This window comes from Saimiri boliviensis, chromosome 4 (genome assembly GCF_048565385.1).
Source record: "Saimiri boliviensis isolate mSaiBol1 chromosome 4, mSaiBol1.pri, whole genome shotgun sequence".
Classification (NCBI taxonomy): Eukaryota; Metazoa; Chordata; class Mammalia; order Primates; family Cebidae; genus Saimiri; species Saimiri boliviensis.
This window is the reverse complement of record NC_133452.1, coordinates 144,461,530-144,489,469: the sequence shown is the minus strand read 5'-3', so window position 1 is coordinate 144,489,469 and position 27,940 is coordinate 144,461,530. Positions and strand designations below refer to the sequence as shown.

The 27,940-nt window shown below is 43.4% G+C and overlaps 1 pseudogene; it reads right to left on the bottom strand.

Annotated features, from left to right (window-relative positions):
- Nucleotides 1-15,011: 15,011 nt before the first annotated feature.
- On the bottom strand, nt 15,012-16,942 carry LOC101047568 (pyruvate kinase PKM pseudogene; annotated as a pseudogene).
- Between the last annotated feature and the right edge of the window lie 10,998 nt (nt 16,943-27,940).

Here is a 27,940-nt window from a genome sequence, read left to right as displayed (position 1 = left end):
TGTCCCTAGCGGCCAATGTAATCACAAAGGTCTTTAAAAGTGGAAAAGGAAGAAAGAAGAGGTCAGAGTCCTGTGAAGGGAAGACTCAACCCACCCTTGCTGGCTTTGAAGACAGAAGGTTTCAGGAAGAGGCCTGAAACCAAGGAATTTGGTCAGCCTCTAGAAACTGCAAAAGCAAAAAAAAAAAAAAAAAAAAAAAAAAAAAAAAAAAAAAAAAACTGATTCCTTCCTAGTGTCTTCAGAAGGAAATGTGATTTTAGCCGGGTGAAACCCATGTCAGACTTCTGACCTTCAGAAGTAACTACAAGATAATAAAATCATATTATTTAAGCCAGCAAATTTGTGGTAATTTGTTAAAACTGCAAATAGAAAACTAGTACAAGTCATTATTTGCACGGTACCAATTTAGCTCAGGGAATACATCACATCCAGAGAGGCCTGGGAGTTCACGATGTACATGTACTGGGGATTTCTCAGGGTCCTTCTTGGTCCATGAGTGTATTCAGGGGAGGTGGCAGCTTCATTTCATCCTGGGGTGACGGTGTTTGTCAGAAAAAGAAGAATCGCAGAATAAATTTCTAAGGACAAAGACAAGCAAACAAAACACACACATACACACACACAAACCTTTGGTTGATTTTTCACGATGTCTCAGCATAGAATTATTTTGCTATTTTTTCACATTTGTTGTGCCTCTTTTAGCTGCAAGAGCTTCCTATTTGCATTCTTTCCCTCTAGTAATTTAATAGACATGCAGTTCTATTAAAGGAGTTCTTGGTTTCTGTAACCATCACAGGCCTGCCCAGATATGAAAAGTTCATTGTCACAGTGATAGATGACTTGAGATACATTCATGAAAAATCTATCACTAGGTAGTTATTCTCTTGACAAATCACAGAGACTAATATTAGCTACATACCTCATCACCTGGACAAATCGCGTGTTGGACTGCTTTTAAGGGGGGTGGCATTTCCAACCTTGTACATTTCCCAGGGCACAGAAGGAATGGGTCTAGCCTCTGTGGAATGCCTGGAATGAATCCCTTGCTGTGGATGTGATAAGAAGGGAGAAACACAGAAAGACATCAAGCCAGATAAACCTGAGGCAGCCACTGCCTTTCACATGGAGAGACACTCCTTAAAATAGTCCAAGTCCCTGGTAAAGAGGAGAAGGGAGAAAAGGACAGATTTGTCCATCCTTGATTTATTAATCAAGTCACAAATTGCTTTGTTTACATTAAGGCACCATGATGGGAGTCTCTTCTTGATTAAGAAAGAAGTAACACCAAGCAAGCAAGCTCGAGGGGATGCCAGGCTGGATAATTAAATTCAGCGCACCTTCCTGACCCGGTTGCCGCAGACTGCAGTGCCTGGGCCTGCTCAGCCTTTGCATTTCCTGGGAGGGTCAGCTGAGCTTTAGCAATTGACTATAAAAATTGGCTCTCATAGTCCTCAAAGTCCTCTCTTTCCTCCCTTGGGCTGTCACCTGAAACAAGTTTGATTGTGCTCTCCCTGAGTCAGGGAGAGAAATCCCAAGCAGAGTAGGTCATTTAACTCTGGCCAAACACACATTCTTTAAAACAGGCAATTTTGAAGGGGATAAAGAGCATCAAAGCCCATGGGAGGCACATCCATCAACCCCAGTCCAGAGGTATGATGGTGCAGCCATGCGGTGGCCAGGCCTCCAGGAGGCTTCTAAAGTCTCAGCCAGCCGGCAGGCATGTTGGTATCACCACACCCTTTGTACAGAGTGTTTTCCTCTGTAACCATTTTTCTCCCATCCTCTTGTAATATTTCCTGCTCTTTGGAGCATAACATGGGGGAAACTGCATTTCCTCACCTGCTTTGTTTATAGGGGTTGTTGTATATTGTTTCTTATTTCTGAATTGCCCTTGAACACTTTTATAGACAGCAGAAAAAATGCCTCCAACTCTGCCCAAATCTTTATCTTCAGTAGTCACTGTAAATTCCGACCCAAAATGTGCTCGTGTGTAGCCACTTATACAGATATTCATAATTACATACTCTCTAACTGAGATATTTTCTGAGACACAAATACACACACACACACACACACACACACACACTGCATTTGCAAACCTGATCTTATTCCTTCTGATTGGCTCTCGGACTTCATCTTTTATCTTTTCCATGTTTTTGCCGTTTTGTGTTTCATTCTCCACATGCTCCTTCCCCTGAGCTTACAAACACACTCAAATCTCTCATAGCCTAAAAGAAAACCCCCTTCCCTGTCCATCCTTTTCTGCATTCAGCCATTTCTCCAGCAAATTCCTAAAACAGTGCCCAGCCCAGGGCAGATACTCAGCAGATATTGGGGGGATACATGAATGAGATCCTCTCCTTCCCCTCTTTGCCACTTCCTCCTGGCTGGCCTCCAGCCTGTGGCCTCCAGAGCCAGGTTCTTCCCTACCAAGAGCAGACACTCCACTCTCATTGGCCTCCTCCTTTTCCCCTAAGTGTATCTTACCCTTTAAAAACTATTTTATGTATTCTATTTTAAAATTTTCACCACGTGTCCACACTCACTATGGGAAAATTGGAAACTGCAGGTGACTCAAAAGGGAAAAATTTTAAATAGTCATAATTTCTTCAACCAGAGACACACATTTTGGTCTCAGTGTCTCTGGTATTAATTCTCCCATTTCTACATGGGTGTGAAAATGTCATTTCCCTCCTTTAAGAATCTTCATTTCCTTTCCATTGCTGAATCATTGCTGAGTGACTCTGACGCCCTGTGTGGCACCAAAGACTCACCAGGATCTGGTTCCATCTCATCTTGCCAGCTTCCTCCCCATCCAGAGCCGTCTGCATTTCCCACCATGCACTGCAGCCATACTGCCTTCCTTGTTACTCCTTCGACTGACATATCCCCTCCTCTCTTCCCTGTGTTTGCTCATTTAGTTCTTCCAGGCTAAAATAGATTGCACTTCCACCCCAGTGCCTCCCGCTCACCTGTGCATGTCCTATTCCTTCAAGACCCTTCTCAGGCTCAACCTTGCATGAACCCTTCTCTGATCCCCTGGTCAGTATTATTGGGATGCCCCTCAATAACCCCTTGTGGTTCTTAATTTTGTATCACAATTAGATGACTGCTGATCCGTTTTGTCTTTAAACCATAAGTTCCTTGAGGTCAGGGACTATGTCTCACCCATCTTTGAACTGTGCCTGGCACAGATGATTATTGAGTAAAGAACATTTCCAGTCCTTACCTCCTCACACATATGTAGTTGCATGTTCTAACTTTAAAATAAATAAAAGTGTTGCTAATGCCAACGCTTCTCTGGGCTACTGCTTGCTAATGCCTTTTCTCCCTTAGAAACTCCCCCTCGGCAACCTGGGTGTGTATTTCTGATGAGTGGAGGCATAAAATTGTTGGCTGCATTTCATGGAGTACCTGCCCACCAATGTAGGTACATCCAGAGTAATGCTGATAAGAGGGAATGAAAAAATGATGGCTAAAACAAAAGGGAAAGAGAAAAGCAGCAGCTGAATATATCCTGTTCATGCCTTTCAGAACAACTGGCTTAACATTTCATTAGCTTGTTATGTTTTCTCATAGGCTACAGGGAAACCTGAAAGACTCATGTTCCTCCCTTCATTCCTTCTCTCTCATTCCAGGAACTCTTGAAATCTATAACTTTCCTGCTCCCTTGTTGGAAAAGGAGCGTTTCCCATGTTTCATCTTCACCTGGACTATGGGCCCATCACCTAATGCATACACAGTGACTGTGCACATGCGAGCCAGCCTCCAAAAGGACTTCCAGTGAACTTGACTCCTGGTATATGTTCCTGCATGTAGTCACTTTGCACAATGAATCAGGGCTGGCCTTGTGTGACCAATAGACTATGAATAAAGTAATGACATTTGACTTCCAAGGATAAATCTTAAAAGGTATTGCAGTTTCCTCCTTGGTCTCTTGGATTACTTTCTTTGGGGGAAGCCAGCTGCCATGCTATGAGACATTCAAGTAGCCCTGTAGAGAAGCCCACATAGAAAGGAACTGAGACCTCCTGCCAACAGCCAGCATTGACTTGCCAGCTTCAGGAGTGAGCCATTTTGAAAAGTAGGTCCTCCAAGTCCAGTCAAAACTTTAGACAACTGCAGTCCTAGCTGATATCGAACTGTAATTTCATGGAGACCCCAAGCCAAGACCATCCAACCAAGCTGTTCTGAAATTCTTTACCCACAGAAGCCATGAGAAATAATAAATGATTGCTGTATAAGCCACTGTCTAAGGATCATTTGTTGTGCAGCAACAGAATAGGTTTTGTTTGTAAGCTTTTTGTTGTTTTTGTCATTTTTTGTGACAGGGTCATGCTCTGTCACCCAGGCTGCAATGCAGACATGATCTCAGCTCACTGCAACCTCCACCTCCTGGGTTGAAGCAATTCTCCCACCTCAGCTTCCCGAGTGGCTGGAACTACAGATGTGGGCCACCACACTTAGCTAATTTTTTAAGTTTTTTGTAGAGGCAGGGGTCTGCCTATGTCGCCCAGGCTGGTCTCTAACCCCTGGTCTCAAGTGATTCTCCTGCCATGGCCTCCCAAAGGGGTGGAATTACAGGCTTGAGCCACACTGTACGCAGCCTTTAAGATTTTTTAAAACAAGGATTTTAGAGATTTCAGTCATTTTGTAGAGCACATAGCAAACTTCTTTGAGCATCTAAGGTCTTTAAACAATGATTCCTGTCAATCTGGAAGTGGTTTAGGAAAATAGCAGTAAATATACAAACAGGAGAAGAGTCATAAAGAGAAGTAATGTTACTCAAAGACTAGTAGGGAACCACTGCAGTGATTAAGTCTGAAAAGAGTAAATGGGAAAATGGCAACCACAACAGGGCCATTATGACACTATGCTGCCTTTGCACAGCTGAAGACACCCCCAGAAGCTGAGGGGAGAAACCTCTTTTCAACTCTCCTCCCACCTCCCAATTTCCTGCCAGAGCCTCCCATTGGCAGAAGTTAACCGGAAGCAGTAAGCAAAGGATTCTGGGAAGTGTAGTTTTCAGGCTTCCTGTCCTGGCAATAAAGAAAGGATGTATTAATAGATAGGGCAACATGGAGCTGAGCTCAAAACACATTCTTTGTCACCGGGAAAAAATAACAGACATAATGAAAATAAAAATGGATGTGTTTGAAGGGGCTCTACTCAAAAATGAAGTAGACAACATGAGTGATTAGAGAAAGAAGAATTCAGATGCTCCCACATTCATCTTCCAAGATATATCCCAGGAGCCAGCCAAAAGACTGGGAACCCTAAATTCCCAGTCTTTTATAGACCTCTAAATTCTTCAAGTGAGATCCCACAGTAGAGTCCTTTTCACTATTTGTAGTAAACCACCCCTATTAGGAAGAGCTAACACATTGGACACATGAGGGGTCAGGTGCTGTTGTAACTGCTTTCCACTTAAATAATTTAGCTCCTCAACACCTCCATGATGTTGGTCCTATTGTGATCCATTTTACAGGTGAGCAAGCTCAGTCCTAGTGAAGAAGTTAAGTCACAGAGATGGTGTCAGAGATAAAATATCGTGTCAGAGATAAGATGGTGTCAGAGTCCACCAGCTTGGTGCTGACTTTCTTCTCTTCATGTGGGCAGCTGTGTTATAAAAAGACCCCAAAGGAAGGGGGACAAAACCTAAAAAGCTGACTCTGGTGTATATATGAGCTTTGGAATTACCCATCCCCCTGCTTTGGAGGTGAGGAGAGAACAGTTCACAGTTGGCAGGACCCTTGAGCAAGAGAAGATGAGCACCTGCAGAGGATCTCATGTGGCTGACCTCAACCAGCCAGAAGAGCAGAAAGTAAGCTGATACAATCCACCTTCCTCATGGCCTGCAGAGGGGCGCAGGAACCTGTGACTGCATGAGCAAATGTTGCCACAGGGCTCTATGTGGAGTGTGACTGGGGGTGTGTGGATCCACAGCAAAAGAAATCAAGAAGCAAACTTTGCCTGTGATGGCAACACCATTCAGGTTTCCCACTTCCGTCTTCGGGGTTGACTTGTCCCAATTGGAAAGCAGCTTCCCTGAGTTCTTTTCCTGCCCTTTCTCCCCCAGGAAGCTGAAGAGAGGAGGAAGATGAAGTCTCTGATGCAGGGCTAAGGTTAGACAGAAAACATAAGAACAAGGAGGAAAAGAAGCCCTCTAAAACTCTTGGGCAAGGACATGGAAGGACAGAATATATATTTCTAGGGTCCCTAATTGCTATTTGGAACATTTTTCCCCATACACCAGTGTTTCTCAACAAGAGGTAACTGTGTTCCCCAGGAGACATTTGGTAATGTCTGGAGACAGTTTTGCCTGTTACATCTGAGGAGGGAGTGCCACTGGTATCCCTGAGTAGAGGCCAACCGTGCTGCCACACATCCAATAATGCACGGGACAGCTCCTGCCACAAAGAATTGTCTGTCCCAAAACGTCAGTAGTGCCAAAGCTGATCAACTATGCCACAGACCAATGATGTATTTGGTAATTTTGTTTAGCAACTCAACCATAGTGGGTTAAATAGGTTTTGAAGATTTGCTTTATTAATTAATTTATTTTGACAAGGTCCCCTTCTGTCACCCAGGTTAGGATGACTGCAGCCTCGAACTTCCAGTCTCAAATGATCCTCCCACCTCAGCTTCCCGAGTAGCTTGGACTACAGGTATGTACCACCACGCCTGGCTGATTTTAAAAATTTTTATAGAGATGATTTCTTGCTATGTTGCCCAGGCTGGTCTCAAACTCCTGTGCTCAAGCAATCCTCCCACCTCGGCCTCCCAAAACAGTAGGATTATAGGCATGAGCCACCACACCCTTGACAATATTGACTTTAATATCTTGCTCATGTCTCCACTAGATAATACCTTTTAAGCTTCGCTTGCTCAAATAATAACAATTATATGGCTCACACATAGCAGGTATATACATCACTAAGCACAAAGTGGAACAACCTTTTAAATTTGTTTAATTAAAAGCTTTCTGCCCCAAATATGATATAAGCTCCTATAATATTGCTTGATCTAGAGTAGATACTCAATAAATATTTCCTGAACGAATGAATTTCAACAGTTGCCTACTGTCTGTTTCTTCTTATAGGCAGAGGCCATCTCTGGTGTATGTGTCTATAGCTACAGCACCTAGCCCAGATTTTTGCAGATATAGGAAACTCAATAATCTCTGAATCCATGAATCAAGGCATGTGAATGAATAGATGAATTAATTAATACATAAATGAATGGGCAAATAGTATTAATATTTCTATATCCACTGTGAAAAAATTAATAAGCATGCATGCTACTCTAGAGGATGTTTCAGAATTCATGAGTTTAAGGGCTTTGTTCTATGCTCCAGCATCTCCTCTGTAGAACTTTCTTCTCTAGAGTCAGGTTAAGAGGACAGATTGAGTGCTAGAGACAGTGGTTTTCAGCAGAACTCTGAACCTAAGCCGAGGAAGTGATGACTCCTTTCCCTTTCTAACAACTTTCTAAGAATGGTTTGGCCTTCTGCCACCAAAGGATGAATGCTGCAAGTGTAAGTTAGTAATACGGTGAGTGTGATGATTCAAATGGCTCAAAGGAGGCAAAAAAAAAGTCTTTGTTCCACAGTTCTCTTTCATATTCTTTCCTATAAATAGCATGTTGAGTTTCAAGAGCTGCTAGATTTTATAAACTTCTTTTCCAGAGTGATTTATTAGTGTCAAGCATTATTATCATCCTGCAGTTCCAAACTCCTCTCCTGTGGGCAGTAATTTAGCTTTAGTTTTTTTCCTCTGTGATAAACCTTTGCATGATTAGCGAGTCTTTAATTAGGGATCATAGTTACCTTGGAGGTCTCTGCAAAGAAACAGCCGACAACTTCAGGTTAAGAGACTAAACACAAGAGGGAAGCCAATTTTGCAAAGTGTCCCAATAATGTCTCTCATAGAACTTCTTTTCCCTGAGCCGGGACCCAACGCAGTATCATGCATTGCATTTAGCTGTCTTGCCACTTTAGTCTCCTTTGATCTCCAACAGCTGATGGCGGAATATTTGCAGCAAATATCTACTAAAAAATATTTACGCTTTCCAGATACATCAGCCTGTTAATTGGAAAGCTTTTAATAATTGTTTTAGTACATAAAATTAAGAGTTTCCATAAGAATCAATAATACAGTATTTTACAATAATATTTATGTATCAACCAACTACAGTATTTCCACATGCAAAGCACATAAAGAAATTTTTCACCCTAAATTACATCTAGAATACTTGCCTATATTTGAAAGTGATGGAAAATCAGTGAGTAAATATTCCCCTATTCTCTTTCTTGAGTGGACAATTCCGAGACACAATCTACACATTTTATAAGGAGGTCCTGGCAGCATTGAGATGCATTTGCTCACAAAGGTGTCAGTCTTAGTCTGTATGAGCTGTTATGACAAATATGCCACAGCCTGGGTGGCCAGCATAGTCAGGCTCTGGTGAATGCTCACTTTCCTCATTCTGAGACAACATTCTTGTTATGTCCTCACATGGCGAAAGAGGAAGAAGTGAGAGAGATACCTAGGATCCCGTTTATAAGGACACTAATCATTTTCATGAGGGCCCCACCCTGATGACCTAATCACCTTGCAGAGGTCCCACCTCCTAAGATTTTCACCTTGGGGGTCAAGATTTCAACATATAAATTTGGGGGAGCACAAACATCCAATCCAAAACAGTGACCAAATTAAGAACTCACGCTTGCAAGGATCCAAGAAGGAATAGTAAAAAAAATTAGTTAAAAGAAAAATATGATAGGATAGTTGAAAGACATTGAAAATTGAAGGGCAATTCACTCATGGAAACTCCAGAAGGAGAGAACAAAGAAAATAGGGGAAGTAATTGAAGAAATAAAATAAAATTTCCCAACTGAAGAAAAGCATCAGTTGTGAGATTGAAAGAGCCTGCTGAGTGACGTCTCCGAAGAGAAGAAAGCCAGTTACTTACAATGAAAAGAGAGAAAAAAAATGGCATTGCACTTCTCCTGGCAACATGGACATTAGAAAACCCTGTGGGAACCATGGCAATAGTCCAATGTGTTGGTGGTGAAGCACTGTTGTTGCTTTCATTTTGTTTTGTTTTGTTTTTGAGATGAGGTTTTGCTGTATCATCTGGGTTGGTCTTGAACTTCCTGCCTCAAATGATCCTCCCATCTCAGCCCTTTCATGTATTTCCTTCTTGGACAGAGCTGTCTTTTCAATTTTCTCTCCCTGATTGTGGTAGCCGACTGGAATTATCGCAAGCTCTGCTTTTCTATTCCAGGCCCCTACCCCAGGACGCCTCTGCAGGGAAGGAAGTTTGCTTGTTTTTAGAGTGTAGTTCTGCACTTCTAACTGGGAATCAAACACACATGTTGTGTGTATAAACCAGGAGACAGAAGAGAGATGTTTTCTGGACCGTCTCAGCAGAAGCATTGCTCCATGGCCCCTTCTCTTCTTATTCCATTTGATCTCTCTGACTTTGGAATTTCCCAGACTGGCCTTTCACTTCTGGGTGTGTTGGGATGTAGTGTTCTGGCGTGAGGAGCCTGTTTGCAATCTCCTCCCGTTCGTTTCCTGTCTTCTTTCCAGGAATGTCTTGAATTTTCTGCTCTTTTAATGGTGGTTTCATTTCATGTTTTCCTCGAATCGTTGAAAAGTTGTTCTTTCTAAAATATAGCTTTTTTGTTTTCATAGATTCAGGATTAGAGGGAAGGCGAAAGATTGCACTGTTTGTCAACTTGATCTAATATCGTTCATCTAAATGTATATCTGTTTTATATTATTTTATATTTTTACTTTAGGTATAATAGAAAAATTACATTGTGAAATATATATTAATACATTACATTGTATATGTTATTTTATAATCTCCTTTTCACTTGGCATTATACTTTTAACACTTCCCTATAGAAAGACTTCATTAAATTTTTCTCAAATGTAAAGGACAACACCATGGGTAAATTTCACACATAACCAGAAATAGGACACTACATTTAGGAGATGTTAATTAACTAAATTGAAACATGTGTGATATATTCTTTTTTTTTCTTTAATGCCAGATCTTAAAACATTTGGCTCTTATTCAACCAAAAAATTGATCAGATTATCAATGTATTTGTTAATTCAGTTGTTCGGAAGTCCAGTTGTCAGTTTAATGGCCAGTTGTATGCAAAAATCCAGAGACATAAGAGCAACATTTATTCTGGTTAGGCATATTTTCTGCAAAGAAATTGCAGAAACATCTCTGTTAGAAAATGTCTGCGTGGAAAAATCAGAATACAAGGACTGTGTGTAAATTTGAAAGCCTAGGGAAATGAAATAGAAGTCAAGTGAGAAAACTTTCTCCTTTCCTGGAGACTTTTTCCCCCCACTCTGAAAAATTAGAAAAAAATTATGATCTGGACCCTCTCTAAAAGACCCAGAAAAAAAAGGAAATAAACATATTCAACAAGGCAAAGCAACTTACATTATAGTTGGTGACTCTCAGAAAATAAGAGAGTGCAAGGAATAAAATAATGACATTGAGACTGTGTGTAAAACTCAGTGGGGAAGGATAATAATGCTCTTTGAGGGTTTACTAAAATATAAAGGAATTCTCCAAGAAATGGCAATCACTGAAGCTCTTAAATATCAGAAGCATAAGGCTAGAGACTTTACAAGAATATCTTTTTGATTCACAGAGGAGCTCACTCAAAGTTCTAGAGAAAATCTCTAGCACATCCCCCACCTCAATCAATGAATGTCTTTGAGGTAAGCAGAATAATGGACCCACAGATATGTCTATTTCTCTTCTTTCGTTTTCTTTAGACAGAGTCTCACTCTGTTGCCCACTGTTAGAGTGCAGTGGTGTGATCTTGGTTCACTGCAACCTCTGCCTCCCGGGTTCAAGCGATTCTCCTGCCTCAGCCTTCCGAGTAGCTGGAATTACAGGCGCATGCCACCACACCCGGCTAATTTTTGTATTTTTAGTAGAGACGAGTTTTCACCATCTTGGTCAGGCTGGTCTCGAATTCCTGACCTCATGATCTGCCCGCCTCGGCCTCCCAAAGTGCTGGGATTACAGGCGTGAGCCACCGCGCCAGGCCAATACGTCTACTTTCTAACCCCCAGAATATGATACCTTCTATGGTAAAGGGACTTTGCAGATGTGGTTAAGGTTAAATAGTTTTAAATAGGGAGTGTATCTGGATTATTCAGGTGGACTCAATATGATCATACAAGTCCTTAAAAGTGGAGAACCTTTCCCAGCTGTAAGTAAAGAGATGAGAGAGGAAAAAAGGAAGAGAGACTCACAGCACGAGAGGAACTCAACCCACCATTGCAGGCTGGGAAGATGGAGGGAGAGGCCATAAGCCAAGAAACGCAGGGGCCTTCAGAAGCTAGGAATGGCCCCCCGCTGACAGCTAGCAAGGAACTGAATTCTATCAACAACCCAAATTAGCAGGAAACGGATTTTCCCCCTAGACCCTCCAGAAAGAAACATAGCCTATTGACACTTGGGTTTTAGTCAAAGAAAACCGTGTTGGTCTTCCGACTTATAGAACTGTGAGAGGATACATTGGTGTTGCTGAAGCCTCCGAGTTGTTAGTAATTTATAATGGCAGCAAAAGAAGCCACTAAGTTGTTAGTAATTTGTAATGGCAGCAAAAGGAGTTGGACTTTGATCAGCTGTTCTCTGCCAAGTAGGCCCAGATTAAATGAAATATTCGAAACCCGGATTTCTACATATAAGTAGAAATGCTTTAAAGTAAAAACATCATTTAAAATTGGAAAAATTTAATTGTGAGCCAACTGATGCTGTTGAGGCTTTGTAAGAGTCAAGACCCATAGGCGGAAGTGCAGGGTGAGAGTGGTGATCACAGAGGAGGGCCTCTCTCTGCTCATGGGCATTTGCAGCAATCTTGTGTCTGAATGTTCCTCCTCCAGACGTGTCTGCAGCATGCCTTCTGCCCACACAGAGGCTATATTCCACTCCTCTTTTGTGGGAAGACTCAATTTTAAAATGGAAGCTTTTCTGAAAATAGAGTCCCATTGGATCTGCAGCTTGGATGTCATGACATTCCCTGAGTACTACTTAATGTGTAACTGTTTCACTTTTGTTGGATGAAATGAACAATATAAATTCCAAAAAGCTTCATTCCATTTTTCTTAGCCTTTCAATCCTTTCCTATGTTCTTGAGTGTTCTGCCTGGCCTAAAGTAGGAAATATTAAATTATCTAACTTCAGCAGTTGGAAGCTGCATTTGTAAATATTTTGATTAGCAGGTTTGTTAGACATCGTGTGGATAGGCCTAACTTCTAAATTTAACGTTTCCATTTTTTTTAAAAAAAAAAAAACAAAGCTGTGACTGAAAATTATACCCATGCTGTGTGTGCAGATCACATACAGCAGACACGGGTCTGTGCAGATTCAGGACGGTAGTTAGGTACATAAAGAAGTTTTGGTAAAACAGAATACTTCCATGTCACACAGGATTTGCCATAGTCACTGAGCTTGGCTGAGACTATTAGCTTCTTTCTTCCCACCTGTCTTCCTTATTTTCTTTTCCCCTCTTTTATTCAATAGATATTTATTGAGTCTCTTCCATCTCATGCACTATGTTAGTGCTAGAAATTCAATGATTAGAAAAGCATGTAGGGCTCGTATACTAATGGGGCTTAGACTCTAAGCGGTCAATCAGACTTTAAATAATAGCACCAATGTATACAAATCCACTGAAATAAAAGTGCTTAAGGACAGTATGAAGCAGGGAGCCTAGAACTGCTCTGGAAGGTCGGAAAAGCTCCCTAAGGGAAGTAGCCCTAAGCTACACTGTGAGGGATGGTGGGGGGGGGGAGGCAACTAGGAACCAGCAGCTCATGCAAAGTCCTGAAGAGGGAGGACCATGTCAAAGATGTCACTATCTAGGACCAGTGGTATGGAGGTGAGAAGAATTTACCAAGACAGTTGTGGGTAAAGAAAGGCAGATCTATTAGAGAAAGTATGAAAATACGTTGTAAGGGGAAAATGAGCCGTTAGGAAGAGAGGTGCTAACTGTAAAGAGACAAAGTCTTGCTGGGGACTTTAGCGAATAGTACTTATGCTGTGTGCTGAAGAGGGCTTTGTGCAGTACTGATAACGCCAACATGGCAGTGAACTAACTTGCGTTTTTCTATCAGGCAAGGGTCTGATGATAACTGGGTGCAGGAAGATAGTGAGTTATTTGCACAGGAGGGCTACGTGTCCTGGACCATGAAGAAAGTCAGACACAACTTATCTGCTTTTTCTTTTCCTTTCCTTTCTTTTTTTTTTTTTTTTTTTTTTTTCAGATGGAGTTTTGGTCTTGTTGCCCAGGCTAGAGTGCAACGGCACGATCTCAGCTCACTGCAACCTTTGCCTCCCAGGTTACAGTGATTCTCCTGCTTCAGCCTCCCAAGTACCTGGGATTACAGGTGCATGCCAGCACGTCAAGCTAATTTTTTTTTTTTTTTTTTAAGTAGAGACAGGGTTTCACCGTGTTGGTCAGGCTGGTCTCGAACTCCTGACTGCAGGTGATCCACACACCTCAGCCTCCCAAAGTGCTGGAATTACAGGTGCGAACCACTGTGCCCAGTCCAATCTGCTTTTTCTTTTTTTCTTTCCCTCAGTCTTGCCGTCCTGACTCCTTTTCCTTAATTAGGACGCCACAAAAGATTTCTATCATTATCCAAAAAGAAAAGGGAAAACTTTGAAGAGTTTTAAATATAGAAAAGAGAGAGTCAGGTTTTTGAATTTTTAAAAAATCTTTGTGGAGGCAGAAAACAGGCGAGGGAGGGGTAGGGAAAAGCAAGAGTGGATTGGGAGAGAAATAGTGGCCTGTGGCTGTAGGGCAGAGTGGAGCGTTGGGGAGGGGAGTGTCCAGACTCCCTCCTCCGTCTGGTCTGAACAATGGATGAATTCACCTGTGACATCATTAGGTCTAGGACTTTTTGCAGAGATTTTCTTTTCCGTTTTTTTTCCTTTCTTTTTTTTTTTTTTTTTTTTTTTAGAGATACAATCTCTCTCACTATGTTGCCCAGGCCGACTTCAAACTCTTAGACTCAAGTGATTCTCCCACCTCAGCCTCCTGACTAGCTGGGACTTCAGGTGTGCACCACAACTCCTGGCTGTCTGGAGATTTTTGATTATTGATTCAATCTCCTTACTAGTCATAGGTCTGTTCAGATTTTCCATGTCTTCATGGTTTAGTCTTGATAGGTTTTATGTTTCCAGGAATTTGTCCATTTCATCTAACATATCCAATTCATTGGTATACAGTTGCTTCTAGTACTCTCTTAAAATCTTTTTATTTCAGTAAATCCATAGTTAATGTCCTTTCTCTCTCTCTCTTTCTTTTTCTTTCTTTCCTTCTTTCCTTCTCTTTCTCTTTCTTTCTTTCTTTCTTTTCTTTCTTTCATTCTTCTTTTTCGTTGGCTGTTGTTTACTGACATACAACTAGGCTCTCTAGCCACAGGCCCAGAGGTGACTGCATTCGTGGGGAGATGAAAGGTGGAGGGTCGAGTGTTTGCTACAGGACAGCTGAGTGGAGGGTGGGGACAGGTATCAGTGAAAAAGGCCCAGGGGGTTGGGAAAGCACGTAAGGGCCAGGGCCAGAGTCTGCTTAAACTGGAACTAGTGCCCCAGGCCATGGTCGGGAGACCTCTGGGCATCCATTTCCTACAGGAACTGAACAGAGTACACACAGGAAAGGAAGCTGTCACCCTCTTGCCATACGCTCTGGGGGCCCCCGTTCTACATTCCTCCTTCTTCCCTTGCTTGGCTGGGGCCACATGATGGGCAGCCAAGCTCTGGGCTGTCACACCAGAGCAGGCTCTGAAATCAGCTATGTTTCAGCAAGGCATAAATCTTCTTCCCCGGTGTCCCAGTCTACCAGTGCCACATTACAGCCCAGAGTGAGCTCTATAAGCATTGCTGGCCTAATGGAAGGGCTGGGGAAGGGAGTGGACAGGGGCTGGAGGAAGGGCTCTGGGGTCTATCACAGCCTATCACAGCACACGAACAACACGCATGGTGTTGGTGAAGCCAGAGCCAAGGTGTCACCGGGTTAGCACAATGACCACATCTTCCTTCTTGAAGAATCCTCAGGTCTTACCAACATTCATGGCCAAGTTCACCCAGAGGTCCGTATCCTCAGCCCAGGCCTCCTGGACTGGGTTCTTACACAGCACAGGGAAGATGCCATGGTACAGGTGGACGTGGTGAGCTGTCTGGGGATTGATTCCATGTCACAGAAATCATGGGGTTGCGTGGGCAGTATCTGGCTACCTGGTGGGCATACCCGCAGAGTTGGTGAGGAAGACTATGGCCCCACCGCAGCACTTGAAGGAGGCCTCCACGGCACCCATGGCAGTGGCTTCTGTGTGGTCACTGGTAATGGGTGACAGGTGGCAGAGCTCCTCAAATAATTGCAGGTGGTAGATGGTGGCCTCTGCCTCACAGGTAATCAGGCAGAGGATCGTCCCCTTTGGCTGTGTCTCCAGATAGTATGGTGTAGTCAGCTCCCTCCAGAACTGTACTGGCCACACCACTGCCCTCAGCCTAGGTGCGATGGAGCTGCTGCTGCTGCTTTTTTTTTTTTTTAAGGCAGAGTCTTGCTCTTGTTACCCAGGCTGGAATGCCATGGTGCAATCTCAGCTCCCAGGTTCAAGCAATTCTCCTGCCTCAGCCTCCCAAGTCGCTGGGATTACAGGCATGTGCCACCATGCCTGGCTAATTTTGTAACTTTAGTAGAGACGGAGTTTCTCCATGTTGGTCAGGCTGGTCTCAAACTCCCAACCTCAGGTGATCCACTTGCCTCAGCCTCCCAAAGTGCTGGGATTACAGGCATGAGCCACCATGCCCAGTTGGGGTAGTGATTCTTGACCATGTCTTCCAGCATCAGAGTGGCAAGATGACAGGCTTCCCAGCTTGGTTGTACCACCCAATCATCATTGTCTGAGCAACGTAGACCTTCTCTGCAGGAATCTCATCTCAGTGGCTTGTGGTAGATCACCACAAGCCACCATAAGCCCATCACTGGCCTCCAGGATTTCTTCACACCTCCAACCCCGTTCATGATTCTCAATTTTGCTGATTATCTTGATGTTCCTTCCTTTCTCTCCCAGGACCTTCCTAACTTCATGGACATCAGATGTCTTGCAGATGAATGACGTGAACATCATATTGACATCTTGCTTGATTCCTAACTTCAGGTCCTGGATGTCCTTCTCCGACATGCCAGGCAGGTCCACAGAATCCCCGGGAAGGTCCACACCCTTCTTGCTGCCCAGGGAGCCACCATTTCCACCTGTCACCAGAAAGTCAGCATCCATCATCTGTGTGGATCTTGCTACCCACCTCCATCCAGCCACAGGATGTTCTTGTTACATTTTCCCATGTAGGCGTTACCCAGTGTGAACTTGAGAGGGGCTTCCTTCTTCAGCTCCACCTCTGCAATGCCACTGCCCTTGAGGAGCCCAGTTGGGATCTCAGGTCCTTTAGTGTCCAGAGTCACAGCAATGGGCTGGTAGAGGATGGAGTAGGGAGCACAGCTGTCCGTGACTGTGTGCACGTTCTTGATGGCCTCCACATGGTACTTCTGAGTTTCATGAGAGTTCAGATGAGCTCCATTCATTCCAGACTTAATGGTCTTCTTCAGCATCTCTAATGATGGAGAAGCTGGACCCATGGTACAGATGATGCTAGTGCTCCAGGCTGTGATGGGTGGCAATTCAGTGGCCAGGCAGTACATGCGCTCCAGGAATGTGTCGGCCTTGACTGCATGCAGCTGCTGAGTCTGAATGAAGACCGCCCCAGCTTCACTATGGGGCTTCAACGTGATTCCTGAAGTCCTCCAGTGCTGACGAACTTGGGCTACCCTCCTAACCCAGAGAGAGGTCAGGAGGCCCGGATGCACAGCTGCTGTGCCTACTTTCATTTCTAACTTTAGAAATTTGAGTGGTCTCTCTTTTTTTCTTAATTCACCCAGCTAAAGGTTTGTTAATTATGTCAATCTTTTCCAATAATCAACTTTTGATTTTGTTGATATTTTTGTATTATTTTTCTATTTTCTAGTTCATTTATCTCTGCTCTGCTCTAGTCTTTCTAAAGGAAAATGTATTTTTAAAGACATAAATTAGCTTTCTTTATTGTCAGTTACTAACTTTGAAAGTTTTATTCTCTTTTAAGGAAAATGTATTTTTTAAAATATAAATTAGATTTCTTGGTGCTACTAACTTTGAAAGTTTTTTTCTGCACATGGTAACATTGCACAAAATTATTTTAAAAAATTTCAATCTCCACAAATACTTGCACTCAAAAATCATCATTTTTCTTCATCTCTAAATCCTTATCCAGTTGGAATCCATTTTATTATTTTAACTTTTTAAAAATCTTATTTTATTTTATTAGAGATTCAGGGTTTACATGTGCAGGTTTGTTACCTGGATATGTTGCATAATGCTGGGGTTTGGAATTCTGGTGAACCCCTCACCCAAAAAGTACATGGTACTCTACGGGCATTTGGAAAGATATTTTTAATGAGAGAGATAATAACGTGTTTTATGCTAATGTCAGTGATCTCAAAGAGAAGAAAAATTAATGATGTAGCAAAAGGATTTCTGGAAGAATGTTTCTGGTTTGCCAGAGGAGTGTCCTTTAGTGTGAAGTGGTACAATGGCTTTGATAAGAGCATCGATAGGAAATCTGAGGTCCTGGGTAGGAAGGCAGAGAAAATAGGTGCAGATAGGTGAGCCAATGTTGGGGCAATTATTGCTGCAAGAGAATCATTACTTCTCTGTGTCCTCATTATCTCTATAGCTGTACTCTGGGGTGGGATAGAAAAGGAACAGAAAGGAAGACAGAGATTGGCTCTATTATCTCTCCAGCTGGAAAATCTGGGATGTGCCCAGCAATCCATAATGGAGCAAGGGCCAAGGTTGCGGGGTGTCGCACATTCATGAAGGACGTGATTTCCAAATGGCGTCATGAGATGGTCATTGTGTGAGTGTGTGTGAAAGGTGCTAAGTGTCAAACCTAAACATTTCACATAGATGACAGTATATGCTTCTTTATTATTTAAAAAATATTATTTAGAGCTCTCAAATACAAGAACTAACTTAGATGTCTCATCCTCTGATAGGTCCGCCTGTCTTACATGCTAACTTGATTGTCTTTCTCACACTGAATTATACCAAACGATGACTAAAGTTTAGCTGGTTCTTTACTGGCTTGTCTTGTAAAGGTCCCTGGGCTGTGTAGGATTGTCACAGAATGGGGCTGCGGCATGTACCTTCAGCCTAACTACCTCACCCCCTACACCATGAAAGGAGAGGACTCACTACCATTTAACACATTTCTCTACCCTCTGCATTTCTTGTGGGTTATACCCAGATCTGGCAGCTTGATTAGCTTCAAATTCCATCTAGATGGTGCTAGCCATGTGTATTTTGTGACATCGGGGATACATCATGTTTGCCAGTTCCACAGTTCCACTTCTAGTAGGCTAAGGTTGAACAGTGGTTTCATGGATACCTATCTATTAGCAAAGTGTCCATTAACCTTTGCTTCATGGTTTCAATAGCCATTGATGATCATTCCTGATACCATTATTTCAATGAGTTGCAAACTGGTAATTTTCTAACATTCCTCCTCCATTATCGATTTGATTTTTCCATAAATAAAAACTTTTTCTCATCAGCTACTTGGTTGCCCTGAAAAAAAAAATGAATGCAGGAAAAACAGGATAGATGTGTTATTCTCTTCCTTAATTTATCAATCTTCAGAATAATGAGTTGGTGCCCAAGCAACTCCCAAAGGTAGTTAACCAATGAGTTATTGTTGTGGTTTTTGTGAGAGGGTGGAATGGTGTGTTATTATAAACTCATGGATTTTTTTATGTGCTTGACATTTTTCAATCCATGTCAGCCATTTTTCTTTTTTATCCAAATTGTCCGTCTTCAGTCAGCGAGTATCATTTCAAGTTGATGTGTGTGTCATTCCAACATAAGCCCAAGAATCTGATCTTTGCTTCTTTTCTTTCTCAATTTATGCATTGGTTGCCCCAGACCTGGAAACGGCTATGTTTCTAAGGAACCTGGGTTCCTTTTCACGACAGATATATAAAATCTACAATCTGAGTGCCTGCAAAGCCTTCCAACTTGTTTTCTGGGTTCTGCTCAACCCTTCACAGATCAATCATAAGTAGTATTGCCAGATGAAACTTCCTGGACCCCTGGTGGGATAGATCATCCTGCTGTTAAATACCTTTCAGTGAACTTTGAGGACCAAGAGAATACAAGTCACTCACATCACCTAAGACATTTCTGCACCCAGCCCTGCTTTTGTCTCTCATGGCAGCTTTGCAGGAATCCTCGAATACAGCCAGGCAGCCCTGGCTCCTGAAGAAGTTCATGGCCACCCCATTCGTGTCATTGTTGGGGTTGAGCCAAATTCAAGGCAGTGAGTGGGGTGTGGGACATGAAGCACCAGGGTTAGTCCCATCTCTGTCATTTGTAAGCTGGGTGATTTGAGTTCATCTCCCCCTCAGCGTCTGCAGCCTCCTCATTTACAGAAAAGGAGAGGAACACGCCAGCCTCACAGGGTCATTGTGAAGATTAAGTGGGACCTACATACAGCACCCAGCCCAGGACACTAAAAGACAATAAATAATAATTTCCTGCCCTTTCCCAGATTACTTATCCTGTTATATAATCAGATGGTTCAGAATCTAAAAATTCTGAGTTCTTCCTAAAGTGCTGCAGCTATTTTTACCTGTCCTTTCACAAAAGGTTACAGTCCTGTCCTGTTGTCGGGGAGAGGGCAGCCCTGAGTCACTTCCTCCCTCCCTGTGCTGGTCCTTCTGTGCCGAGCTGGACTAAGGCCAGGCTGCTCACCTAGAGCTGCCCAGGCCACGAGGGCTTATGCTCACTGACATTCAGGAAGGGTTTCTGTAAAACCACGGGCTTTGCAGGAGACTGGGCTCATCTCCCACTTCCTGAATTGGTCATGCACTTTTACTTCCCTGACATCCTCTTTCTGAAATGGATCAACGTTTCTCCCAAAGTCAGCAATAACTAGCAGGTGGTTGATATTCAGATTTGAGGCTGTCTTCGGACTTCAAACAAGCGATAAGACTCTTTCCTTTGAAAGATAAAAATGAATGTACAGCTGTGATCCACAGCTTGACAGTACATTGGAATGACCAGAAGACCTTAAAAATACTGATGCCGGCATCTCCCTCCAGAGACTCTGACATGATTGATCTGGGGTGTGACCTGGGCATTGGGGTAGTTTATAAACACCCCCAGGTGATTCTAATGAGTGATGAAAGGTGAGAACAGAAAGAAGTAAGTGCTTAGTTAAGTGCAGTTTCTCTGCTCCCAAGCAGGTGTCTTATCAGCTGGGGAACCACAAAGTGAAGTTGGCCTTTCTCTGGCTTCCAGGACTCTGTGTGTCATGCCTACAGGTGAGTCAAGAGATGGAAGAAACTGCCAAGTTATGGAAGGTTTGTGAGCCATGCCAAAGGGAGATCCATTTCAGAAAGAGGATGTCAGGGAGGTGAAAGTGCATGACCAATTCAGGAAGTGGGAGATCAGCCCAGTCTAGCTCTTGCTAAAACCCTCATCAAGGAGTTTTCATCAGAATGGCAAGTTGGTCAGGTTTGCATTGTGGGAAACCTTGCCCGGCAGCACTGGAGAATGCATCTGAGTGGGGATGGTCACAGGAGGCCAGGAGACCTCTGAGGTCCCAGCGAGAAGTTAGGAACCTGAAAAAAGGCAGGCACCACAGCAGAAGGCCAGGGCCTGGTGCACAAGGAAGAGGGGCCTTCTCCTTCTCACACTGTGCTGGCTCAAGACTCTTGGCCTCTCTGTGCTGAACCCATTCTCCCTGTTGCCTTGTGATTTGTTGGACTTTCGTATAAAGGCCTCAGTGTTTCCACTCAGTTGTTCCTTAGTCATAATAATGACTCACATTAATTATGCTTTTGCTGTGGGCCAGCCACCCACTCAGAACATCTCACTTTACCAATAAGAAAGCTGACGCTTAGAGAGGTTAAGTGATTTGCCCAAGGTCGCACAGCCAGTAGGAAATGAAGCAGGATACAGAGGCTGATTTCTGACCGATAAACTACCCACGTCCACTTCTACCTATGGTGCTTCTGTGCTTCTCCCCTGGCTGAAGCCAACTCCTTTTGAACTGAGCTTGAGAACCTGCCGCACCCACAGGCTCTATCTAACTTTCTATCCTGGGGCTTCCTGGTCAGCCTGCCCTTGAAATCTTGGTCCCCACAAGAAGGAGAGGGTCCAGCTTGTGATTCCATTGACTGGATTGACCAACCTCCTAAAATAGTTCTAATTTACATTATTTCAACTCCTATTTCCTAATAACTAAAAAGGCCCCCTGGTCCCTTAAGTTTCTCACATGCAAAAGTACTAAAACTCCATAAATTCACCATTTTTTTTGGTGAAAATTTTTAAAAATAGTATTTGTAAAGAACTTAACCTTTGCGAATGGGTCAGAGTTACAGGCTATAGGTGTGTGTAGTTTAGAAGTTTCTGGGTTAAGACTATGAGCTCAGGTTCCCAGTACACCTAGAAAAATCCAGAAGGTATAGGGGGAAGTAGAGAAGGGTTACACTTTAAGAATTTCTGTGTCAACACTGTTGGAAATGCAGCCTGGAATTATACCCACAATAGTTAGAAGCAACATTTTAAGAGGGCTCTGTCAGTTCCCAATGGTACCATTTCCTTAACCCATATTATACTTTTGGGCTATGATTAACAGTGAGTGAGTGTACACCATATGGCAATTCTGTGTTTGTACCTTACATAGATTATCTCTCATTATGACATCCCCATTATATAGATGAGGAAACTGATGCTCCCAGAGGCTAAATAGCTTGCCAAACTTTCCAAGTTAATATGTTATAGGGGCCAGGCATGGTGGATAATGCCTATAATCTCAGCACTTTGGGAGGCTGAGATGTGTGGATCACTTAAGGTCAGGAGTTCAAGACCAGCCTAGCCAATATGGTGAGACCCTGTCTCTACTAAAAATACAAAAACTAGCCAGGGGTGGTGGCATGCGCCTGTAATCCCAGCTACTCGGGAGGCTGAGGCAGGAGAATCACTTGAACCCAGGAAGCAGAGGTTGCAGTGAGCTGAGATCATGCCATTGCACTCCAGCCTGGGCATCACAGCAAGACTCACCATGCGCAGCCTTGTGGTTTATGCTTAGATGTACGTTTCCCTGCTGGTGAAAGGGGCATAGACTACAGAAACTGACAGGCGTCCTGCAGACCGCTGGCCACTCCCTCCAGAGATGGCAGAAGTCTTGAGTAATCCGTACTCAGAACATCCAGCAGAGACCCGTGGCCCGAAGGCAAAGTGCTAGAATTTTCCAAAACAGCCTGTTCTCTCCTCCCCAGAGCCCCGTGGGATGCCTCCTGCCAGCAGTGGGGGGGGTCAGGTCTCTCTCCCCCAAGAGCCCTGCTGCCTTGCTTTGTGGTGGTAGGGCAAAAGGAGAGAAAACAGGCATGGTCTGAAACCCACATGGCACTTTGCTGTTAATGACATGTAAAATTTTAAGATTTCTAAAACAGGTGGGCAACCATTTTAAATACTGTTCTGTGACCCTGACCGCTCGTTCTGAGGACATTGCCGGCTGCGCTGTGTCGTGTGTGGCCATCCTCCATGTCCCGTCCCTGTAGCTGCTCTGTTTAGACAGCGGACACTCACGCCCAGGGGATGTCCTCACGCTATATGTCGCCACGCCACTGTGGCTCCCCTCTGCAGATGTGCATATTGATGATAGGTCAGAAAGTGCATCCGCTACAATAAAGTTCTGGTTCTAACTCCAAAAAAAAATATGTAATAGAAACTATACTGTACGGCAACCCCCCATGTAACAAACTCTCATATAACAAACGCTCACATGTACCCCCAAACCTAAAATAAAAGTTAAAAAAAGAAAAATAAACTGTACTTGAAAGCAGACCTGTCTAACCCAGACACCAACACCATGCTCTTAGCCATATCTATATTGTTAAGACTCTCAATAACAAATTATAATCTTATTTGTATGTTAATGCGTACCACTTCACACATTGAGTTTTGTTTTTTGTATATTTGACAGGTTTTTCCTATAGATAGCATTGTACTATTTCTGTTAACTTTATTCTTTGTAAGCTGACATCACTGGTATGTTTCAAATAGATTTTCAGTCAGTGACAGTTAATGAGCAAAGGAGTAATGATTAGAGAATCATTTCTTCTTGGGATCTTGAGAAGAAATGATTCTCCCATCATTGCTATGGCTATGTCATCACTATGTCCTTGGTTACATCTTTGCTTATTGTGTAGTGCAGCAGGGATGCTGGCCACCTGCACAACCCATGACCAACAGAGGTTTCATTCAGCCTCCAACCTGGTGTGGGACATGGGGTAAGTGTTCTCTCCCGGCCTCGGTTTCCTGCTCTGAAATATAAGATGCTTTGCAGCACCAACCTATGGCTTTCTCTGGCCAGCTGCTGGCAGTATGCTAGGAACTCTCTGAAGAGTCATCTGGTTCCATGATTTTACAGCTTTTCTGCTGGTTACAGCAGTAGCCTCTTTTAAAACAGGAACCCATCTATATTATGCAGAACCTGCGTTTCCCAGTCCATGACGAGCACTAGCATCAACCTCTTGTTAATAAAAATAAAGTAACGGTCAATTCAATAAGGGGTCACTGACAAAACAAAATCAGCAGAGCTCAGGCATTTCTGACCACTGGAGACTTTACTGATCACCCCAAAAAGCCAGGCAACTTTGAGGAGGTCCAAGCACATTCAGCCCTGGACTGCCAGCACCTGACTCTCCCATCCATCACAGGGCCTTGCCGGAGCCACCTGCTGGCAGTATTGTTCTCCATATGTAGTGGAATGTATTTTTAATGTTAGAAATTCCAATCTCATGACCAGTTTGAAAGAGCCTTTGGTGACTCTTTCAGGAAAGCTAAGAATTATTTGGTGACACGAGTAGTTTCTTCAACTCAATTAGGGGAGGAGGATTTTTGCGTGCTAGTTGTGTGAGTATGGCAATTCCATGCCTTTGGTAACAGAACTGTGAACTCCTCTGCTACACTGGGAGCCCCGCTGTGGGTAGGACCCATATGCAAATTTGCAGGGCACAGGGCAGGTACGAATCTGTGCTTGTTGAGTAAATGAGTAAATGATGAATGGTTGAATTCTGGAACCCAAAAGACCTTTGGATTCAAATTTCTTAGCTTTATAAGAACCACTATATAAGAATCGCTGAATTGACTTGAAGGCTATATGTATATATTTCTCTTATTTATGTTACAAATACACTATACATTTTATAGATTCTTCTTATACTGAAGAGGGTGGGATGAGAATAATTGTTTATATTTATTGATGTTTTCCAGTGGGACTTATGATTAGAGAATATGGCTTTCTTTGGAATAAAATGGTATGTGAACAAAGGCAAGAAACCATATGGGAGGGAAATAAATGCCAGCACAATTTTCCTTCCTCATTTAGGTAGAACTTAAGAGTCTTTTCAGCAAATATTTTGAAAGATATAGTATTCTAGTAAAATAATCTCTCAACTATGAGCATGAGCTTTTACTTAGATAATGAATATAAAATGGATCAACTGGTGCCAAGCAAGTCTAAAAATTCATGTAATTATCTGCATAATATCTTAAAAGTCAGCCCCTGTCTTGGTCAGTATAGCGTGACCTATGAGGTTATGTGTCTCTCCCACTGGGTAGACAAAATTAGTACATTTTAATATATTAGGTATCATGTTAGGTAGAGTGTGGAGTGGTGGTGGTGGCTGTTCGGAAGGTTAAATGTGGGAAAGAGGTGTGATGGATTTTCTGCATGGTCTGTGTTAACCCAGCATCCTCCCCGATCCCTGCCACACCGTATTCTGCATTGCTGGAGCAAAGTCTGCCATTTCTTTTCCCCACGTGGTTCAGAGTTAAGGCTTCCCAATGAAAAGTGGAAGAAAATAAATCTTTAATGCAGATGAGATAATTTGCTGTTGCTTTTGGGGGATCTCCCCACAAGAACCACATACTATAGATAAGCAGGTAAAATTTAGATTGTTTTCATCTTCCATTTTTCATCTCTAGTTAAATTTACACAGCATAGAGGTGTCTTTAAGAATGAACAAACTTTTTTAAAAAGCCAGAAACAAACTGAGAAATATACATGATCATTCATTTGGCACGATCTTCTAAAATTTCACACTTCAAGGATAAGCAAAATGAGTATAATTCACTTCTTAAATTGCTTGCTTACTAACATTGTAAGTGAGGCAGTGCAAGAGTAAGGAGACTGTAGCTTTCAGCAGATGTGACAAGACAACCCTCCCGAGGGTTTTAGTGAATGGAGTGGTGCTGACAGATGCCGAACCTACTGACCCAGACCCGATGGCTCCTCGGTGGGGGGCCTGAACTGGCTGACCCACGGTGTCCCCTTTGCATACTACACCCAGACTGTGGGTGGTCAAGGAAAATATTTCAGCCACTAAATTTTTCCACTGACTTTTTGCTGCCCAAGTGGAACATCAGTGGTAAGCTATCCTGTTCAACAGTCATTTGAGATAAATAGTTCTTTAACATAAAGCTCTTTTCTTTCTATGGGGGTAGAGATTGGGTTATAGCGTTATTGTTATGGTTACACACTGCTTCCTTGAGTTCAGACAGTGCCTCTTAGTAGCCAGGAAAACTGTGTATGTGAGCCTGATACTCCACTTAATCTGAAGGAATGGAGTGAGGAATGTCTCAGCCAGTTTCTCATGGTCTGGGTCAAGGGAGGAACACGAGGCCCCTGTGATGTGGCTCCCACAGGTGTCCTGGCATCATTTGGCCCCATGGTTTGTCCTTGCTCCCATTGTCCCCCCAGGTCTTGCATGATGCAGTATAGTGTGGCTAAGAGCATGGGACAGCTTGTGTCTGTGTTCCTGCCTCAACGCCCATTTGTTGAGGAAACATGGGCAAGTACCGAATTCATTTAGGCTGGATCCTCTCATTTTCAAAACAGAAGCAATGATAGCACCTGTTCTATAAGATTACAATGATAATTAAATCAGGTAATCCTAAAAAGAACCTAGCACAGTTCCTGGCACATATGTTCTCAGTTAATGTCAGCCACCGAAATACACTGGTAACGGATACTATTATGAAGGGAAGATGCCATAGAGTGTAGGTGCAGGTGTAGGGGGCTCCTTGGTGTAGGGGGCTTTGAGCAGAGTAACTACAAAATAGACAGTTCCTCTTCCACCATCTCACCCTTAGGTCAGCCCCCAGAAGATCCAGATAAGACAGCGGAGTACTGGAGGATGTGGTGTTCTAAATCCTGACCTCCCTCACAAGGCTCTGAGGGCCTTCTCACACCTGCCAGGCCTAGCAGAGTGCCCCACCAGTGTGGTGGCATGGAGCTGGCTGAGAACTGACCCCTGGAGGAGCGGGGCGGTGAGGCGATAAACATCTCCAGCTTCCAGGGGCTGATTTTGACATCTTATTTCAGATCTGATGAAGCTGTCCCAAGCTCCCCCAGGCTGCTGTCTTTCATGGTTTGACACACACATCTGCCATTGGGTACATGCCATTTGGGGCCACAGAGTGAGAGACAGGACCATGTCACCATGAGCCACACAGCAGTACAGTCTCTGAAGCCACAACATGGAACAGCACGTGCATGACATGCCTCTCGTTTCTGGGATGTGTCCAGCGCCTGCCCCTGCCCCCGTTGGGGTTTTGAAGAGATGCATCTGCTGCACTACTCTGCTCCAAAATGCCTGTCTTCGAGGCTTCCTCACTCCTTTAAAGCAGCACTGGAAGAACTGAGGTCATGTGGCTTATGGGCAGGTTTCTTACAGCTCGGTTTGGGGAATCTTACCATGGGAGCCCTACTCAACCTAAGGAAGAATGGCTCCTGACTTCCCTGACCCTTAGCTTCACTTTCTCAAACTGACTGTAAGTTGTATTCACTCACCTTTTCATTCCAGTTGGAGGGACTAGGTATTGTGATAAATATCAGGGCACACAATTTGCCCTGAAGGAACTGACGGTGGGTCAGAGGGGCCCCCTGGGGGCAGCGAGCTGCAACGTACTATGGTGCATGTTATCATACAGCCATGGAGTGGAAAGGGGTAGAAAGGAGGGGGAAGACCTAGATCTTCCTAATGGAACTAGGGGTGGAGGGACATCAAGGAAGGATTATCCAGGAACTGACATGTGAGAAAGTTCTAGAAGGAATTCCCCAGGGGGAGAAAAATCCAGCCAGGTGTGAATAGGAGAAAAGATGCTTCAACCTGAGAGAAGAGCACAAGAAAGCCAGGGACTCGAGCGGGAAGGACACAGATCCCAGGAGGCTCTTCAATGTGGCTAGGATGTAGGGTGTGAGGAAGGGATGAGATGTACAAGGCTGGCAGAGCCAAAATAGTGATGATCTTTAGATACTTAGAATAATGCATTTAGGGAACTTTGTGAAATAGTTCTCTGTATAGGATAGTATCCCCAGAATCTACCTGTAAAAAGAGTCAGTTGCCCCAATTTCAGACAGCATCAGGGAGAATGAAGAACAGGAAAAAATAATGGAAGTACCCCTTCCTTTAAGATTAACCTTTTTGCTGCCTTGGATGAAAGTCAAAGGTAAATCAACCTTGAAATGCTTTCACTTAGATTAAAAACTCAACTGCTCATTTTAATGAAAGGAAAAAGTAAAGCCAGAAGAGTGAAGTGCCTTACTCAAGTTAGCAGGAAGGTGCAGACATAAACCCAAATTGTCTAGTTTCCAGTCCAATCCAACACATTCCTTCATAATATGTTAAAAATAGAAGATAAGCTGCCGTAGGGAGTTTCATGTTATACCCGGGGAAACAGAGACGTTTCTGAGTCACGTGAGGGCATGAAGCCTTAAA